We start from the raw sequence: 20,648 nt of genomic DNA, 5'->3' as shown, positions 1-20,648 counted from the left end.
AAATGGAGGAGGAAACTGGAGCACCACGCGGTCACGGAGAATGTACAAACTCCTTACAAGCAGTGGCTGGAACTGAACCCCTGTCCCCAACGTGGTAAGGAGTTATGCTAGCCACTGTACTGCCCTTTCTATGCTAAGTACTCTACTCAAGCTATGTTGATGCTATATCTATGGTGATGAAGTGCTTTGAGAGGTGAGTAATAGCTAGAAACTCCTGCTAGGCAAGGAGCTGGACTCACTGCAATTTGCCCATGGCACAATAGGTCTACAACAGATGTGATCTCATTGGCCCATCATGTGGCCTTGGATCACAGCTCAGCAATTAGCAAAATCATTCCTACAGTCCTGATCAAAAAGATGCAAAAACTGGGACTCCACACCTTCCCCTGCAACTGGATCCTCAACAGAAGACCACAGTCAGTGCAGATCAGAAATAACACCTCCTCCTCACTGACGATCAACACTGGCACACCTCAGGGGTGTGTGCTTAGCCCACTGCTCTACTCTCTATCTACCCATGACTGTGTGGCTAGGCATAGCTCAAACGCCATCTATAAATTTACTGATCAAACAACTATTGTTGGCAGAACTTCAGATAGTAACAAGAAGACAGAAGGAAGTGAGATAGATCGGCTGGTTGAGTGGTGTTGCAGCAACAACCTTGCACTCAACGTCAGGAAGAGAAAAGAGCTGATTGTGGACTTCAGGAAGGGTGAGACAAGGGAACACACACTAGTCCTGATAGAGGGATCAGAAGAGAGTGAGCAATTTCAAGATCCAGGGTGTCCTCATCTCTGAGAATCTATCCTGTTCCTAACATATTGATGCATAAGGCATGAAGGTAGTTATCTTTCATTAGGAGTTTGAGGAGATTTGATATGTCACCAAAGGCACAAGCAAATTTCTACTGATGTACCATGGAGAGCATTCTAACTGGTACATCACCGTCTGGTATGGGGGGAGGAGGGCACTGCGCAGGATCAAAATAAGCTGCGGAAAGTTGTAAACTCAGTCAGCTCCATCATGGGCACGAGCCTCCCCAGCATCCAGGAGATCTGCAAGGAGCGATGCCTCAAAAAGGCAGCATACAACATTAAGTACCCCATCACCCAGGACACGTTTTCTTCTCATTGCTACCATCAGGAAGGAGGCACAGGAGCCTGAAGACACACACTCAATGCTTAACGGTTGAACAATAACGGTGTTAATGCGCTGAGGCTGATAAGTGGGCCAAAGGGTAATCACATTTGTAATTTTGTAATGAGATTAAGGAAGAATGTCTGCACCTCACATGGGTGCAACTCACAAAGTCGTAAACAAGTAGGGTATAAAAAACTGTGCAAAGTGTAATTCGGCACTCAATCTAGCAGGAGCTGGTTGGGTCCGACTCTGCAGACTCGAAAAATAAAGTTTACCGTTCTGCAAATTGCTGAGACTCAGTGTGTTTCTGACAGCTACCATCAGGAAGGAGGCACAGGAGCCTGAAGACACACACTCAATGTTTCAGGAACAGATCTTTCCCCTCTGCCACCAGACTTCTGAATGGACAATGAACCTATGAATACTGACTCATGACTCATTGTAATTATATGTGCCCTGTGCTGTGTGTGACTGTTGACTCTGGGATTTGCACCTTGGTCCAGAGAAACGCTGTTTCATTTAGCTGTATTCATGTGTATGGTTGAATAACAATTAAACTTGAACTTGAATTTGAAAGTGCACCAAGACCTCTACTTTCCTGGATAGCTAAGGAAATTCAGCATTTACTCATCAATTCCTATAGATGCATCACAGAAAGATTCCTATCCAGATACATCACAGCTTGGTATGGCAACTGCACTAACTAAGACAAGAAATTGCAGAGAGCTCTGAACGCAGCTGAGTCCATCATAGAAAGGAGCCTCCCTTCAGATGAATACATCTACACTTCCCGCTGCCTCAGGAAAGCAGACAACATAATCAAGCACCCTCCCCCTCCTATATCTTCCAGCAGAAGAAACAAAAGCTTGAAAGCATCCATCACTAGACACAAGGGCACCTTCTGTTCCGCAGGTATCAAAGGATCAGAGGAGGTTCATGAGAATTGTTCTGGAAATGAAGATTAATGTATGAGGAGCGTTTGATGGCTCTGGGACTGTACTCACTGGACTTTAGAAAAATAAGGCGGGAATCTCACTGTAACCTATTGAATATTGAAAGGCTAAGATAAGAGTGAACATGGAGAGCATTTTTCCTCTAGTGGGGGGAGCCTAGCATCAGAGGGCACAGCCTCAGAATAGAGGGATGTTCATTTGGAACAGAGATGAGGAGGAATTTCTTTAGCCAGAGAGTGGTGAATCTGTGGAATTCATTGCCACAGATGGCTGAGGAGGCTAAGACATTGAGTATATTTGAAGCAGAGATTGATAGGTAACCACCATTCATTAGTCAGGGTGTCAAAGGTTATGGGAAGAAGGGAGGAGAATGGGGCTTGAGAGGGATAAAAAAGAAAAACGATGAAATGGTTGAGCAGACTCAAATGGGCTAATTCTGCTCCTATATCTTATGGTCTCTTGAACCCTCATTGCTGAAGATTAATTTTTGATATGCCAACCTATCTCCCCTGCATTTTATTTATTTTCCTGCATTGTACTTGTTCTTACTACCGTAACACTATATTCTGCACTCTCCTTTCTTTTCATTAGCTCAGTGTTAATCTGTAAGACATGATCTGTCTGAATGGCATAAAGCAAAGCTTTTCATAGCAGGTGACAATTATAAATATAAAACAATTAAACAATCCCAGAAACAGATCAAAGTCTTGCTTCTACCACACTCAAAATTTCTTCAAATTTGCAATGCCAACTTGATGAAACTATGGTCAGCATGCAAACAAACTCTTCGGCCCGAAAACAATCGATGAGTCCTGAAGGAAAGGTTTTGGCCTAAAAAGTCGTCTGTTTACTTCACTCCATAGATGCTGCCTGACTTGGTGAGTTCCTCCAGCATTTTGTGTGTGTTGCCAGACACACTAATGATTCTGATGTGAATGTTGGAGATATGAGGAGTAAATTTGTAAAGGACCCCCACTACTCAGGCCATGCTGTCTTCTCACTGCTGCCATCAGAAAGGAGATACAGGAGCCTCAGGTGCCACACCACTACGTTACCAGCATGCAAAACTTCACTCACTTCAACTCTGAATTGATCCCAAAACCTACGAACTCACTTTCAAAGACTCTACAACTCACGTTCTCAGTATTATTTATTTGTATTTATTTTTCCCTTTGTCTTTTTTGTACATTGGTTGTTTGTCAGTCTTTGGGTGCAGTGTTTCATTGATTCTACTGTGAATGCCTGCAAGAAAATGAATCTCAGCATTTTATATAGTGACAAATAGGTACCTTGATAATAAATTTACTTTGAACTTTGATCTGTTTGGTTAGTACTAAACAAAGCTTTTCATTGCATTTTGGTACATGTGATTATAATTAACAAATAATAATCACTGAACAATTCCAGAAACAACATCTGATCAGACTTTGCTGCTACTGTATTTAAAGATATCTCCAAAACTGAGATTCCAATTCAATGAAACTGGTTGGCATGGAAGCGAACCCTTTGGCTCACCTTCTCCATCTACCATGGCTGTGTTTTATGGGTTTGCAAGTCCACTGGGGATCTGAGGCCTGATACCCTGAATCCACCGGAGGCCAGAGGCCCAGAAGCAGCCTGTCTCTGGGTTGGAGGCGTGTGTGAGTGGACGGGTAGGGAGGAAAGGGCCTCACTCTGCTGTTCACAAGAGATTATTCAGATGTTGGAAGTTTAGAGCTCCACACACAAAACACCAGCAGCCCAGGCAGCATCTATGGAGGGTAATAAACAGTCAACATTTCAGGCTGAGACCCTTCGTCAGGGCTAGAAAGGAAGGGGCTGCATGCCAGAGTACGAAGGTCGAGGGAGGGGAAGGAGGACATGCTAGAAGGTAGGTGGGAGAGGGGACATGAAGTAAGAAGCTGGGAGGTGATAGTTGGGAAAGGTAAAGGGCTGGATCATGGGAGAAAGGGAAAGAGAGGGGGCAGGGATGTGGGAAGATGATAGGCAGGTGAGGAGAAGAGGCAAGAGGCCAGAATGAGGAATTGAAGAGGGAAGGGGGAGGGGGTAAATTACCATAAGTTGGAGGAATCGATATTCATGCCATCAAGTTGGAAGCTACTCAGACCGAATATGAGGTGTTGCTCCTCCAACCTGAGAGTGACTTCATCATGGCTGAACAGGAGGCCATGGGCTGACATGTTGGAATGGGGATTAAGATCAAAATGTTTGGACACTGGGAAATCCTGCTTCCTGTGGATAGAGGGAAGTGATCCCCAACTTATGTCAGATCTCACCAATATGGAAGAGACCACATCAAAAGCATTGGAGGCAAGAAATGGCCCCAACAGACATGCAGGTGAAGTGTGCCACACCTGGAAGCAATGTTTGGGGCCCTGAATAGACCAGAGGGAAGATGTGAATGGGCAAATGAAGCACATATTTCACTTGTGGGGTAAGTGCCAGGAAGGAATAAATGGGGAGGGATGAATGGACAAGGGATTCTCGGAGAGAGTGATGCCTGCAGATAGCAGAGGGTGTGGGGAGGGAAAGGTGTGTTTAGTGGTAGGGTCCCATTGAAGGTGGTGGAAGTTGCAGAGAATGATGTGTTGGATGCAGAGGCTCATGGGATGGTAGATAGAAACAAGAGGTGTAGCACTTCTTCCGCTTGCAGGGACGAGTGCCAGGAAGGAGTGCCCTGTTAGGGTGCTGGGAAGAAAGGGTGAGGGTGAATGTTGGGGAAATGAGGGAGATGTGAGAGGGCAGAGGGCAGCATCAATGGCACCATTGTGCGCACAGTCCTGTTGTTTTCTTCTCCTGTTGTTGCTTGTGCTGTTCTGCTGACCGTTGTGGGCACGCTGTGTTGGTGCTGGAACGTACCTGAATCTGAGTGAAAAGTAGCATACAGTATATATACTCAGGGACCTCCTGTCCCTAACAAAGTGGCCACTGAGTGTACTCGTGGTTTTCTGCTGCTGTAGCCCATCCACTTCAAGCTTTGAATTGTGCTTTCAGAGATGTGCTTCTGCACAGCACTGATGTAACTTGTGGTTAATTGAGTTACTGTCGCCTTCCTGGCAGCTTGAACCAGTCTGGCCATTCTCCTCTGACCTCTCTCATCAACAAAGTGTTTTCATCCACAGAACTACTGCTTAATGTTTTTTTTTTGCTTTTTTGCACCATACTCTGTAAACTCAAGAGACTGTTCTGCATACAAATCCCAGGAGATCAGCAGTTTCTAAGATACTCAAACCATCCCTTCTGGCACCAACAATTACCCTACGGTCAAAATTAATTAGATCACCTTTCTCCTGGTGTTTGGTCTGAACGATTGAACTATGTGACCATGTCTGCCTGCTCTTATGCATTGAGTAGCTGCCACATGACTGGCTGCACAGAGTGGTGCGGACCATGGATCTGGGATTGAAAAACGTCACCGAGGATCTCATGTGGTCTGTACATACCGGCTGTGTGGTGAAAGGACTCTGCAGAGAGTGGTGTGGACAGCCCAGAGCATCTGTAGATGTGAACTTCCCATTATTCAGCATATTTACAAAGACAGGTGTGTAAAAAGGGACCTGAGTCACTCCAACCACAAACTGTTCCAGTTGCTAGCATCTGGGAAACGGTACTGCAGCATAAAAGCCAGGACCAACAGGCTCCGGGACAGCTTCTTCCACCAGGCCATCCCATCAGACTGATTAATTCACCCTGATACAATTGTATTTCTATGCTATATTGACTGTCCTGTTGTACATACTATTTATTACACATTACTATAAATTGCACATTGTACATTCATACATAGATGTGATGTAAAGATTGTTACTCGTTATGTATGTGAAGGATGTAAGAAATAAAGTCAATTCAATTTGGATTAATGAGCAGGTGTACAGGTGTACCTAACAAAGTGGCGACGGAGTGTAAATCCTGATGCAGGGTGTGGACTTGAATCGTTGGTCACTCCTTTGCCTCCACAGTTTTCAAACTGTTTATTTTTGTTTCATTTTTCTCTTGCTTTTTCAACCTCTTAGAATACAGTTCTTTTGCCAAGAAACCCACAAAAAGTAGTGGATATAGAACCACAGAAAAACCTACAGCACAGTACAGGCCCTTCGGCCGACAATGCTGTGCCGAACATGTAATAACTTCACAAATTACCTAGGGTTACCCATAGCCCTCTATTTTTCTAAGCTTCATGTACCTATCTAGGAGTCTCTTAAAAGACCCTATTGTATCTGCCTCCACCACCGTAGCCGGCAGCCCATTCCACGCATTCACCACTCTGCGTAAAAAACTTATCCCTGACATCTCCTCTGTACCTACTTCCAAGCATCTTAAAATGGTCCTCTTGTGCTAGCTATTTCAGCCCTGGGAAAAAGCTTCTGACTATCCACACGATCAATGCCTCTCATAACCTTATAGACCTCTATCAGGTCACTTTTCATCCTCCGCCACTCCAAGGAGAAAAGGCCAAGTTCACTCAACCTATTCTCATAAGGCATGCTCCCCAATCTGGGCAACATCCTTGTAGATCTCCTCTGCACCCTTTTGAAAGTTTCCACTTCCTTCCTTCCAGAACTGAGACCTGTACTCCAAGTGGGGTCCGACCAGGGTCCTATATAGCTGCAACATTACCTCTTGGCTCTTAAACTCAATCCCATGGTTGATGAAGGCCAATGCATCGTATGCCTTCTTAACCATAGTCAACCTGCATAGCAGCTTTAAGTGTCCAATGAACTTGGACCCCAAGATCCCTCTGATCCTCTACATTGCCAAGAGTCTTACCATTAATACTATATTCTGCCTTTATAACTGACCTATCAAAATGAACCACTTCACACTTATCTGGGTTATTTGCAACTTTTCAGCCCAGTTTTGCATCCTATTGATGTCTCGCTGTAACCTCTGACAGCCCTCCACACTATCCACAACAACATCAACCTTTAGGTCATCAGCAAATATACTAACCCATCCCTCCACTTCCTCATCCAAGTCAAGAAGAGAAAGGATCCCAGAACAGATCCCTGAGAACACCACTGGTCACCGACCTCCATTCAGAATATGACCTGTCTACAACCACTCTTTGCCTTCTGTGGGCAAGCCAATTCTGGATCCACAAAGCAATGACCCCTTGGATCCCTTGCCTCCTTACTTTCTTAATAAGCCTTGCATGGGGTACCTTATCAAATGCCTTGCTGAAATCCATATACACTACATCTACTGCTCTACCTTCATCAATGTGTTTAGTCACATCCTCAAAAAATTCAATCAGGCTCGTAAGGCACGACCTGCTTTTGACAAAGCCATGCTGACTATTCCTAATCATATTGTGCCTCTCCAAATGTTCATAAATCCTGCCTTTCAGGTCACTGAAGTAAGACTCACTGGTCTATAATTTCCTCGGCTCTCTCTACTCCCTTTCTTGAATAAGGGAACAACATCTGCAACTCTCCAATCCTCCAGAACCTCTCCTGTCCCCATTGATGATGCAAAGATCATTGCCAGAGGCTCAGCAATCTTCTCCCTCGCCTCCCACAGTAGCCTGGGGTATATCCTGTCCAGTCCTGGTGACTTATCCAACGATGTTTTCCAAAAGCTCCAGCACATCCTCTTTCCTAATGTCTATATGCTCAAGCTTTTCAATCCGCTGTAAGTCATCCCTACAATCGCCAAGATTCTTTTCCATAGTGAATACTGAAGCAAAGTACTCATTAAGTACCTCTGATATCTCCTCTGGTTCCATACACACTTTTCCACCATCACACTTGATTGGTCTTATTCTCTCACGTCTTATCATTTTGCTCTTCATATACTTGTAGAATGCCTTGGGGTTGTCCTTAATCCTGCTTGCCAAGGATTTCTGATGGCCCCTTCTGGCTCTCCTAATTTCATTCTTAAGCTCCTTTCTGCTAGCTTTATAATCTTCTAGATCTCTATTGTTACCTAATTTTTTTAACCTTTCGTAAGTTTTTCTTTTCTTCTTGACTAGGTTTTCAACAGCCTTTGTACACCATGGTTCCTGTACCTACCATCCTTTCCCTGTCTCATTGGAACGTACCTATGCAGAACTCCACGCAAATATCCCCTGAACATTTGCCATGTTCTGCTGTACATTTTCCTGAAAACTTATGTTTCCAATTAATGCTTTCAAGTTCCTGCCTGATAGCTTCATATTTCCCCTTACTCTCATTAATCGCTTTCCTAACTTGTCTGTTCCTATCTCTCTCCAATGCCATGGTAAAGAAGATAGAATTGTGATCACTATCTCCCAAAATGCTCTCCCACTGAGAGATCTGATACCTGACCAGGTTCATTTTCCAATACCAGATCAAGCACAGTCTCTCCTCTTGTAGGCTTGTGTCAAGAAACCTCCCTATACACACCTAACAAACTCCACCCCATCTAAACCCCTTGCTCTAGGGAGATGCCAATTGATATTGGGGAAATAAAAATCTCCCACCACGACAACCCTGTTATTATTACACCTTTCCAGAATCTGTCTCCCTGTCTGCTCCTCAATGTCCCTGTTACCTTTGGGTGGTCTATAAAAAACACCCAGTAGTTATTGATCTCCTCCTGTTCCTAACTTCCACCCACAGAGACTCTGTAGACAATCCCTCCATGACGTCTTCCTTTTCTGCAGCCGTGACACTATCTCTAATCAACAGTGCCACACCCCCACCTCTTTTGCCTCCCTCCCTGTCCTTTCTGAAACCTCTAAAGCCTGGCACTCGAAGTAACCCATTCCTGCCCCTGAGCCATCCAAGTCTCTGTAATGGCCACCACATCATAGCTCCAAGTACTGATCCACGCCCTAAGCTCATCCACTTGTTCATAATACTCCTTGCGTTAAAGTAGACACATCTCAAACTGTCCATCTGAGTGCATCCCTTCTCTATCACCTTTGAGTTCATCAGATGAATGGAGAGGGGGAGTGTGCTACATGGGTGCTCTCCATATTGTACTGCCCTGGCTTGCATATCTAGACTGCCAGGGCCCAACATCCATAGTCAACATCCTGACCAATGGAAGCCTCAGGCTCAGATCAGTGAGTAGGGTTCAGTTCTGGCTGAAGGAAGGAGTTTGTACGTTCTCCGCATTACCGAACAGGCTTCCTTCAAAATTACAAAGATATACGGGTTAGGAGGGGTTAGTAAGTTGGTGTTGGAAGCATGGCGACATGTGGGCTGCCCCAGCATATCCTTGGACTGTGTCCGTCGTTATTGGAAACGATGCATTTCACTATGTTTTGATGCTTCAAAGTACATGTGACAAATAAAGCTAATATTTAACCTTTTACGGTTCAGACGTGCAGTATTTGGGCTACTGATAGTACCGTGTGGGCATTTTAGGCTAACATGGACTTGCTTGATTTGGGAATGCCTATTATAAAGTATTGCCATGGCAACTTGTTCTTCCCAGTGTGATCACAGACAAGGTGCCCCAAATGCTAGTTCCTTCCTGACTCCCCCAAAACAGCCTGATTTCTTGAGTCCTAGACCTCAAAATGCGTAATCCAACCCTCAAATGAAATATCCTTCCAGAATCAGAATATAAATTACAATAAGAATATATTAAAACAATAAATACTGTCAATAATGGAAAAGGAGAGCAAAATAGTGAGGTAGTGTTCATGGGCCATTCAGAAATCTGATGGCAGAAGAGAAAAAACTGTTCCTGACTCAATAACCCAAGAATGTGAGTTTCCCCACTACCTTAAACAAGTCTTTTTAACATTTTGATTTTACTACCCAGGAACAATATAATTATGGCTGATTTCTCACTTGACTTTGCTTCCCCCAGGCACAGCACAAGCCTAGGAAGAACTGTAAACACTGGCAATTTTGCTGAAGATTGTGGTGCCGGTATGTGTGGTGACACTTGTGGGCTGCCCCCAGCACATCCTTAGGCCGTGATTAGAAGGCTAGCAAGAAGGAGCTCAAGAAAGAAATTAGGAGAGTCAGAAGGGGCCATGAGAAGGCCTTGGCAGACAGGATTAAGGAAAAACCCAAGACAATTTGACAAGTATGTGAAGAACAAGAGGATAAGATGTGAGAGAATAGGACCAATCAAGTGTAACAGTGGAAAAGTGTGTATGGAACCGGAAGAAATAGCAGAGGTACTTAATGAGTACTTTGCTTCAGTATACACTACGGAAAAGGATCTTGGAGTTTATACGGGTGACTTTCAGTGGAATGAAAAGCTTGAGCATGTAGATATTAAGAAAGAGGATGTGCGGGAGCTTTTTATAAGCATCAAGTTGGATAAGTCACCGGGATTGGACGAGATGCACCCCAGACTACTATGGGAGGCGAGGGTGGAGTTTACTGAGTCTCTTGTGATGATCTTTGCATCATCAATGGGGACGGGAGAGGTTCCGGTGGATTGGAGGGTTGCAAATGTTGTTCCATTATTCAAGAAAGGGAGTAGAGATAGCCCAGGAAATTATAGACCAGTGAGTCTTACTTCAGTGGTTGGTAAGTTGGTGGAGAAGATCCTGAGAGACAGGATTGATGAACATCTGGAGAGGCATAATATGATTAGGAATAGTCAGCATGGCTTTGTCAAGGGCAGGTTGTGCCTTATGAGCCTCATTGAATTTTTTTGAGGATGTGACTAAACGTTTTGATGATGGTAGAGCAGTAGATGTAGTGTATATAGATTTCAGCAAGGCATTTGATAAGGTACCCCATGCAAAACTTATTGAGAAATTAAGGAGGCATGGGATCTAAGGAGAAATTGCTTTGTGGATCCAGAATTGGCTTGCCCACAGAAGGCAAACAGTGGTTGTAGACGGGTCATATTCTGCATGGAGGTCCGTCACCAGTGGTGTGTCTCAGGGATCTGTTCTGGGACCCCTACTCTTAGTGATTTTTATAAATGACCTGGTGGGATGGGTTAGTAAATTTGCTAATAACACAAAGGTTGGAGGTATTGTGGATAGTGTGGAGGGCTGTCAGAGGTTACAGCGGGCATTGATATGATGCAAAACTGGGCTGAGAAGTGGCGGATGGAGTTCAACCCAGATAAAGGTGAGGTGGCTCATTTTGGTAGGTCAAATATGATGGTAGAATATAGTATTAATGGTAAGACTCTTGGTAATGTGGAGGATCAGAGGGATCTTGGGGTCCTAGTCTATTGGGCACTCAAAGCTGCTGTACAGGTTGACTCTGTGGTAAGAAAGCATACGGTGCATTGGCCTTCATCAATCATGGGATTGAGTTTAGGAGCCGCGAGGTAATGTTGCAGCTATATAGGACCCTGGTCAGACCCCACTTGGAGTACTGTGCTCAGTTTTGGTCACCTCACTATAAGAAGGATGTGTAAACTATAGAAAGGGTGCAGAGGAGATTTACAAGGATGTTGCCTGGATTGGGGAGCATGCCTTATGAGAATAGATTGAGTGAACTCGTCCTTTTCTCCTTGAAGTGACAGAGGATGAGGGGTGACCTGATAGAGGTGTATAAGATGATGAGAGGCATTGATCATGTGGATAGTCAGAGGCTTTTTCCCCAGGGCTGAAATGGCCAGCATGAGAGGACACAGTTTTAAGATGCTTGGAAGAAGGTACAGAGGAGTTATCAGGGTAAGTTTTTTACACAGAGAGTGGTGAGTGCATGGAATGGGCTGCTGGTGACAGTGGTGGAGGCGGATACGACAGGGTCTTTTAAGAAACTCCTGGATAGGTACATGGAGCTTAGAAAAGTAGAGGGCTATGGGTAAGCCTAGTAATTTCTATAGTAGGAACATGTTTGGGGCAGCTTTGTGGGCTGAAGTGCCTGTATTGTGCCGTAGGTTATCTATATTTTTCTATGATGACAGAGATAGATATAGTTTGGTACTAACAGCATCACAAGAGCTGCCAGTCAGCATTGAACTCAATATAGGACACTCTTAGGGACTCCAGCACCGGATATTTCCCTCGGGGTTTACTTCCAAAGCCTTCTCCATGAGTGGGTATGGCACTTACAGTGGGATCAGCTTACAATTTTCATTCTCACTGCAAGTCTAACCCACTCTCCAAAGGGTGGAGTCAAAGTCCCTCATCGATGTTGCGGTACTTTACTGAGGGAATGTTCCACTCTTAGGGGTTTCATCTTTCAGATGATTATTGAACCCCATCTGCCCTTCTAGCGGGGTGTCCAAGGTCCTTTAACAGTATTCAAACAAATCCTTGGGAGCCTGAGCAGAATCTGAATCAGGTTTATTATCACTGATGTAAAGGATGTTGTGAAATTTATTGTTCTGTGGCAGCACTACAGTGTAAGATATAACAAAGAATTATTACACGTTACAAAAAGAACATATTTAAAAATAATAAATAGTGCAAAAAGAGCAAAATAGTGAAGTAGTATTCATGGACCATTCAGAAATCTGATGGCGAGGGGCAGAAGCTGTTCCTAAATGTTGAGATTGTATCCATATGACCATAAGATAAAGGAGCAGAAATAGGTCATTTGGTCAATCGAGTCTGATCCATCATTTCAGACCTCCTCCCTGATGTTAGTCCTGGATGGTGAAGGTCCTTCAAGGTGAACGCCACCTTCTTAAGGCTGTACCTTTTGAAGCTGTCCTTGATGATGGGGCAGCTTGTAGCTGTGATGGAGTTGAATGAGACGACAATGCTCTGCAGCTTTTTCCGATCCTGTGCGGTGGCCCCTCCACACCAGCACTGATGCAACTAATCAGCCTGCTCTCCACGGTGCATCTGTAGAAATTTACCAGTCTTAGGTGACATACCAAACCTCCTCACGTTCCTGACCAGTATTTAACAACATTAACGAACATCACTAAAACAAATGATCACATTCCCGCTGGGGAGGATTTTGCAGGGCATAAATTAACTGCCACTTTTTCCTGCAGTATTGGTCGGGGTTGACCATGGACGCTGTGTCCTAGCTGTCTATGTGATACGCAAGCCAGTACACAAGCCAAGGCAGTTTGATATTGAGAGCAAGCTGTTGCTAGGTAGCAGGCTCCCCCCTCTCCACACAGCCAATGAACGCAAAGCAATGGCAGAGACAACACAGTGGCATCACAGGAGTTGCCAGTCAGCATTGAAGTCGATGAGGACTACCTTAGGGACTCCAGCTCCAGATTTTCCCTTGGAGTTCACTCCTGAAGCCTTCCCCATGAGTGGTATGGCCGCAAGGCAACGGAGCCTTGAAATCAGAGCTTCCCTTCTCCTGGATGAGCTGCCCATCACAGCTGACGAACCCCACCTGACCAGAGCACCAGTAACCCGCCTTTACCCCTTTTCCGATCAGTAGAAATGGTTCCACCAGGCTTGGTGAAAGCCCCACGTGATGGACATGAACTTGGTTGTCAGAAGCTATTTGAGATGTCCGCCAATAGCAACAGGTAGTGGGTGCTTATCTCCACGACGTGTGCACCCCTCCCCCCCCCCCCCCCCACCCACAGCTATGACAATTTTAAGGAACCTACCTACAGTGGGCACACTGAAAATAAACAGTATTTACTGTAATTACTTTGAGATATCTTGGGATAATGAAGAGTACAATAAGCAGGCTTTTCGTTCTTGGTTTCTGTTTGATTGGAGGTGTTGGTGGAAGGAAGAGCAGGAGAGAAACACCAAATATAGAATCTAGATAAAGCACTACTTGAGAATCAGAATAAGTCTTGGAAGAAATATTCTGCTTCTTCCTTCCATGCCCTTGTATTACCTCCAGTTTTCAGCTGAGGGGGCGTACATATCCATTCCGATAAACAGTTGCTGACGTGGGCAGCAGCAGGGTCCAGAGCTGAGTCAAACTTTAATTGTTAGTACTCACCTCCGCCCCTGCAGCACTCTCCCACACCCACCATCACAAAACCTCCTGACAACCTCCCACTTGCAAACCGGCCAGAATGGAAAGCAAACATTGTTAGTTCCCTGAACACATAACTGGAGACTCTGTCAGACCTGTACACAATGAGAGAAATACCCACTTCATCACTACAAAGAAATTATGATGTAGGAATCTCTTCATGAGAATAAAGCATTGGCCTTAAAGCCACATCATATTAGATGAACATCATACATTCAAAATTAGAAATAACTATCTTCAGATTAGCTTACTAGAATAATAACATAATGAGTGGCATGGTAGCTTGCAACCAAGTGTAACACTTTGCAGTCAAGGTTCAATTCCAGTTGCTGTCTGTAAGGAGTCCGTATGCTCTTATGGTGACCGGAAGGGTTACCCGACTCCTCCGGGCTCTTCCCATATTCCAAAGCCATGTGGGTTCGGGGTAGTGAGTTGTGGGTACGGTAACACTAGCGGGCTGGCCCAGCACCTCCTCGGGCTGTGTTGTACGCAATTGATGGATTTCACTAATACAAGAGATTCTGCAGCTGCTGGAAACCCAGAGTAACACACACAAAATGCAGGAGGAGCTCAGCAGGTCAGGCAGCATCTGTGGAAACGTTTCAGGGAAAGACACAATTTCCATCACAAATGGAAATGAAAGGAGAAGAAGCCAGAGTAAGAAGCTGGGGTGGGGTGGGGGGGAAAGGAGTACAGGCTGGACGGTGATAGATGAAGCCACGTGACAGGGAAGATAGGTGGAAGAGGTAATGTGCTAAAGAAGAAGGAATCTGATAAAAGAGGACAATGGGAGAAAAGAAGAAGGTGGGGTACCAGACGGAGATGATGAGCAGGTGAGAAGAGGTAAGGAGGAAGCCAGAATGGGGAAATAAAAAAGAAAGAAGGGGTAGGGGAGAAATTACCGGAAGTTAGAGAAATTGATGTTCATGCCATCAGGGTTGGGCATTTCTCTGTATGTTTCCATGTCCTGATGTGCATGCTACAAATAAAGCTAATCTGTAATCTTCTTTATACATCCTCTTTCTGAATCTTCTTTTTGAAGCCTGCATTTTTTGAGCTGAGGAGACCCTGACAAGGATGTTCTCTTCATCTCTGGCCACAGACTGGGTTCCAGAGGACTGGACAGAGGCTAATTAATTAATTATAGTTATCTATTTTTTTATTCAGAGATGCAGCATCTTAACAGGCCCATCCCCCCAATTAGACGCCCATGTGACCAGTTAACCTATTAACCTTGACATCTTTGGACTGTGGGAGGAAACTGGAGCACCTGGAGGAAACACACACAGTCAAGGGGAGAACATACAAACTCCCCACATTCAGCGGAAGGAACCAAACTGTAATAGCATTTCTCTAAACACTGCCCTCCCTTGTTGCCCATAAAACATTGCAAAAACAAGCCAGGACTCCATAGGCCAGTGAGTCTGACATCAGGAGTGGGGAAACTGCTGGGGAGGATCCTGAGGAGCAGGATTTGATTTCTGAGAGTCAGCACGGCTTTGTGCGTGGTATGTAATGGCTGACAAATCGTTTGGAGTACTTCAAGGTGTTAACCAAGAGGGCAGATGAATATAGGATAGTGGGTGGTGTCTATATGGACTTCAGCAAAGCTCTTCACAAAGTTCCTCATGGAAGGCTAGTCTGGAAGGTTAAATCCCATGGGAGAGAGTGGATTGCATTCATAATTGGCTCGGTGGTAGGAAGCAGAATGCAGAGGTTGAGGGACTGGAGGCTTGTATCCAGTGCTGTTCCATGAGGACAATGCTGGGAACTTTGTTATTTGTAATTTATAAAAAGGATTTGGATGTGAAGATAGAGACATGGTTAGTAAGTTTGCGAATGATAGTACAACAGGTAGTGTTGCAGACAGTGTAGAAAGTAATGAAAAATTACACAAAGATCTTAATCGGATGGGCACAGGGACTGAAGACTGACAAGTGGCTTTCAATCCAGATAAATGTGAGGTATGGCATTTTGTGAGATCAAATCAGGGTAGGATTTATTCTGTGAAAGGTAGGGGTCTGGGGACCTTGAAATATACAGTTAAATGTGTTATTTGTGTTAACAACCAACACACGTAATGATGTGCTGGAGGCAGGGACACGCAAATGACATGACACGTTCTACCACCAACATAGCAGATCCATAATGCTCTGTTGACCACTGTAGAATATATCATTCAGAACACATGCGCTTTGACTTTCTCTGTGGAATTTGGAAGTGTGTCAGAGCTGTGTCTTGTATGAGTACCCTTTGCACAGAAAGTTTGTGCAGGTTCCTCTGCTTTTGCCATCTCATCCTCAGACTTTGTAGCTCTCCCTAGCTGAACAGATGCAGGCTGCATTGTGATGTGGCCCTTCAAGTGCTACTTCCCAATGACAGACATGAGAGGAAATTGAACCCTTAATGCCCACTGTTCCTGAAACAGAGCAGTCACACAAAGGACTCGTACTGGCACTAATTCCAGGTGTCAGCAAAGGGGCAAAGCACGCTTCCCGTGTATCAAAAGACCCTCCGAGTGTGAATGCAGGAGACAAAGGAGCCAGTATCTGACAGCCCGATGTGAACCTTTCAGGGGTCGTCAATAATCATGAATCTCAGAGAACTTCTGTTCAGGTCCACCCCCTGAAATTAAAGTGGAGTAAACTGGAAAAGTCCACTCCTCGATTGAATCAAACTCTGATAAACCTCTCTGATGCACAGCATCATGGTCCAGTCCATCACAGGCAAAGCCCTCCCCATTTACATGGAGCACTGCTCCAGGAAAGCAGCATCTATCATCAAAGATCTCCACCATCCACGCTGTGCTCTCTTCTCACTGCTGCCATCGGGTAGGAGCTACAGGAGCCTGTCATTTCACACTACCTTGTTCAGAAAGCTCTTACTCTGTTTCCTGAACCGGCATGGATAACTTCACTCGCCATAGCTTTGAACTGATTCTGAGAGCTTGAAAAGACTATTTACCACTCATGTTCTCAGAATTACTTTTTATTGGCACTCTTTGCACATTGGTTGTTTGTCAGTCATTGCCTATATATAGTTTTTCATCGGTTCTGTTGCATTTCTGAATCTCAGGGTAGTAATAGTATCACTGGACCAGCCGCTGGTGTAGGGCAGATGGTCCTGAGTTCGAATCCAGCCGGGTCCCAACCTGGGCAGCAGCAGTATCTGTGCAGAAGAAAGGCCTGGCATTTGCTTCTGTATCTTGCCATCAGAACCCTTTGGACAATTACACTATCCATTGGGTCACCGTGAGTCGACGAGCACTCAACAACAACAATGGTACTATATGTATACTTTGATAATAAATTTACTTCAAATTGTTCAGGAATTCCAACGGTTCAGCAGCTGGCTCACTGGGCCATGTTTTCCACGTCTCTAGACTCACTGGCGCCCTGTTCCTATATTCCTGAAACTGATATGGTTCAGTGAAAACCTAATTGTGTTAGTGTGTAACATCTGAGAGAGAATCAAAATTGCATTCGAGTTTTGATACGAGTCAATAGTATCTAAATGGTGTGAGGACATCTTCAATTCCTCAAGAAATTCGAAATAATGTGCATTCTTAATGATTTACTTTAACAGTTTGGTGACCACCAGTTAATGCAGGAAGAGTACTATGTTCCGAATACTCTACCTTTTCCTCACCGAGCCATCTCAGACAGTCTGTGTTGGCAACCACCTCACACTGAGCACTGGCCTGCCTAGCCTGCTGCTGATGCACGACTGTACTGCTGGATCCAGATCTAACCACCTCATTAAGTTCACCGACAGTGGTTGGCCTCATCAGCAACGATGAGAGGCGTGACAGTGGCCTCTGGACTGGTGCAAACACAACAAAGATCTCAATGTGGACAAGACTAAGGAGATGATTGTGGACTTCAGGAAGGTGCAGGCTGAGCATTCCCTACTGCAAATCAACTGCTCCTCTGGACAGAGTGTCAGGAGCACCAAGTTACTTGGATGATCTCACCTGGTCCCTCAACACCACCCCTTTAGGGTTAGTCAAGAAAGCATAGCAGCACCTCCACTAAATGAGGAGATTGAGGCAAGTAAGGCTCCCTGCCCCCATTTTAACTACAAACTACCAGGGCACCATTCAGAGTGTCATGGCCAGCTCTATCACCACCTGGTACAGGAACCGCAAGACACTACAATGGATTGAGAGGACAGCTGAGAGAATCATCGGGGTTTCACTCTCCCTCCCCCCATCCAGGACATGCACCAGCATTGTCTAGGACCTCTCCCATCCGCCCCACAATCTCTTTGACTTCCTGCTGTCAGGCAGCAGATACCAAGTTCTGTAGGGCTGGGTAACAGCTTCTTCCCCCAAGCTGAACACCCTGCCTCCACCCAGTGCACATTATTTATGACATACTGTAACTAACAGTAATATAGTTGTACATTTAACTATGTTTCAATGTGCAAATTATGTCAACTTATACATCTACAGAATACTTTTATAGTACCTGTTAATATTATTGTACTAATATTATTTTATGTGTTGAATGTGATATATGTACTGTGTTGTGCATCTTGGTCCCAGAGGAACATTGTTTCATTGAGCTGCATACATGTGTGTGGTTAACTGACAATGAACTGAATTGGAATGGAGAAATTACACACTAAAGTTGCACCGATATGTTTTGTCACAGCTCAGATGGAACATGTAACATCCTTATCTAAAGTTGATTCTCTTTTGACAAACTTTTCATAAATTTACTCCCAGACCTTGAATCTTGAATTACCCATCCTAAAATGGGAAGAATGTGCAGGGACTGGTTTCCTGAAATGCTGACAAGAATTAGCTTTAGAAAATGATGGTACATGTTCTAAAATGGAGGCGGGGTCATCAGGCCATAAGACAGGAGCAGAATTAGACCATCCAGCCCATCCAGTGGGCTCCACCAATGACGCTTTTATCCTGTATCTCCGCTCATTTTCGAGTGCACATTTCTTTCATTACACCAGTGACCACCGAGCTGTTAATATACATCATAAGGAGGGTGCATTAACTTCCTAAACCAATTGAAAATGCTTTATGCTGTTCGATTTTTAATAATCTATTCAATATATGTAATTGATTTACCTGTTTATTTATTATTACATTTTGTTTTATTTATTATTATTAATATTTTTCTCTCTCTGCTAGATTATGTATTGCATTGAACTGCTGCTGCTAAGTTAAAAATTTCACGTCACATGCTGGTGATAATAAACCTGATTCTGATTTCAGGATGCTGTTCATCGACTATAGCTCAGCATTTAACACCATCGTTCCCACAATCCTGATTGAGAAGTTGCAGAACCTGGGCCTCTGTACCTCCCTCTGCAATTGAATCCTCAACTTCCGAACCGGAAGACCACAGTTTGTGCGGACTGGTGATAATATCTCCCCCTCGCTGACGATCAACACCGGTGCACCTCAGGGGTATGTGCTTAGCCCACTGCTCTACCCTCTCTATGCCCATAACTGTGTGGCTAGGCATAGCTCAAATACCATCTATAAATTTGCTGATGATACAACCATTGTTGGTAGAATCTCAGGTGATGATGAGAGGGCATACAGGAGTGAGATAAGCCAACTAGTGGAATGGTGCCGCAGCAACAACCTGGCACTCAACATCAGTAAATCAAAAGAGCTGATTGTGGACTTCAGGAAGGGTAAGATGAAGGAACACATACCAGTCCTCATAGAGGGATCAGAAGTGGAGAGAGTGAGCAGCTTCAAGTTCCTGGGTGTCAAGATCTCTGAGGACGTAACCTGATCCCAACATATCGATGTAATTCTAAAGAAGGCAAGACAGTGACTATACTTTATTAAGAGTTTGAAGAGATTTGGTATGTCAACAAAAACACTCAAAAACGTCTATAGATGTACTGTGGAGAGCATTCTGACAGGCTGCATCACTGTCTGGTATGGAGCGGCTACTGCACAGGACTGAAAGATACAGCAGAGGATCATAAATTTAGTCAGCAACATCTTGCATACCAGCCTACAAAGTACCCAGGACATCTTCAAGGAGCAGTCTCCAACACCCAGGGCATGTCCTTTTCTCACTGTTACCATCAGGCAGGAGGTACAGAAGCCTGAAGGCACACACTCAGCGATTCAGGAACAGCTTTTTCGTCTCGGCCATCCGATTCCTAAATGAACCTGTGAGCACTATCTCACTTTTTAAATATATATTATTTATGTTTTTGCATGATTTTTAATCTCCAATATACAAATACTGTAATTGATTTATTTCTTCTATATTTTTATGCATTGAATTGCTGCTACTAAGTTCACAAATCTCATGACACATGCTGGTGATAATAAACCCGATTCTGATTCTGATTACAGGACCTGGTAAAATCCATTGGGATTCCTTTCCTTGTATGCTAACCAATGATTCTTGCTGAAAGTTCTTGTGGTGATGCCAGAGTAGATAAAATTGAAAATGATTAATTTATTCACCAAAAAAACCTTAGGACTAGTACTACAATGAAATGTTAGAACTCTGCTCCTGCAATGTTTAGAAATCCCAAGGTTACCTAGTTAACCACATTTGCTTTAACTTAAGAGAGGCCCACATTTCCCATGCTCCTTTTAAACACAAACAAGGCCCACTTCCCTTGACCCTTTTCAGCTTAGCAAACCCTGATTCTCACACCTGGACCCACTTTCCCAAGTGCCTGTTTCCCATTCTCCCTGTAAACTCAGTGCAGCCTGCTTCCAACAATCCTGTTAACTTCACCAGGT

The 20,648-nt window shown here is 44.3% G+C and overlaps 1 protein-coding gene across 6 annotated transcripts in view; it reads right to left on the bottom strand.

Annotated features, from left to right (window-relative positions):
- Positions 1-20,648, bottom strand: part of LOC132405046 (zinc finger and BTB domain-containing protein 7C) — a 313,232-nt gene that overhangs the window by 143,614 nt on the left and 148,970 nt on the right. For 3 of the 6 annotated variants that reach the window (XM_059989759.1, XM_059989764.1, XM_059989762.1), the window contains one exon: positions 19,589-19,692. The exons of 2 other annotated variants lie outside the window; for them this stretch is intronic. The gene's annotated coding sequence lies outside the window, so the exon portion shown is untranslated. Of the gene's footprint in view, positions 1-19,588; positions 19,931-20,648 lie in introns of those variants that run through there. One more of the 6 variants, XM_059989760.1, reaches the window with a different exon arrangement.

Source organism: Hypanus sabinus, chromosome 14 (assembly GCF_030144855.1).
Source record: "Hypanus sabinus isolate sHypSab1 chromosome 14, sHypSab1.hap1, whole genome shotgun sequence".
NCBI lineage: Eukaryota > Metazoa > Chordata > Chondrichthyes > Myliobatiformes > Dasyatidae > Hypanus > Hypanus sabinus.
Note: the sequence above shows the minus strand (reverse complement) of the source record. Positions and strands in the feature narration are given on the sequence as shown.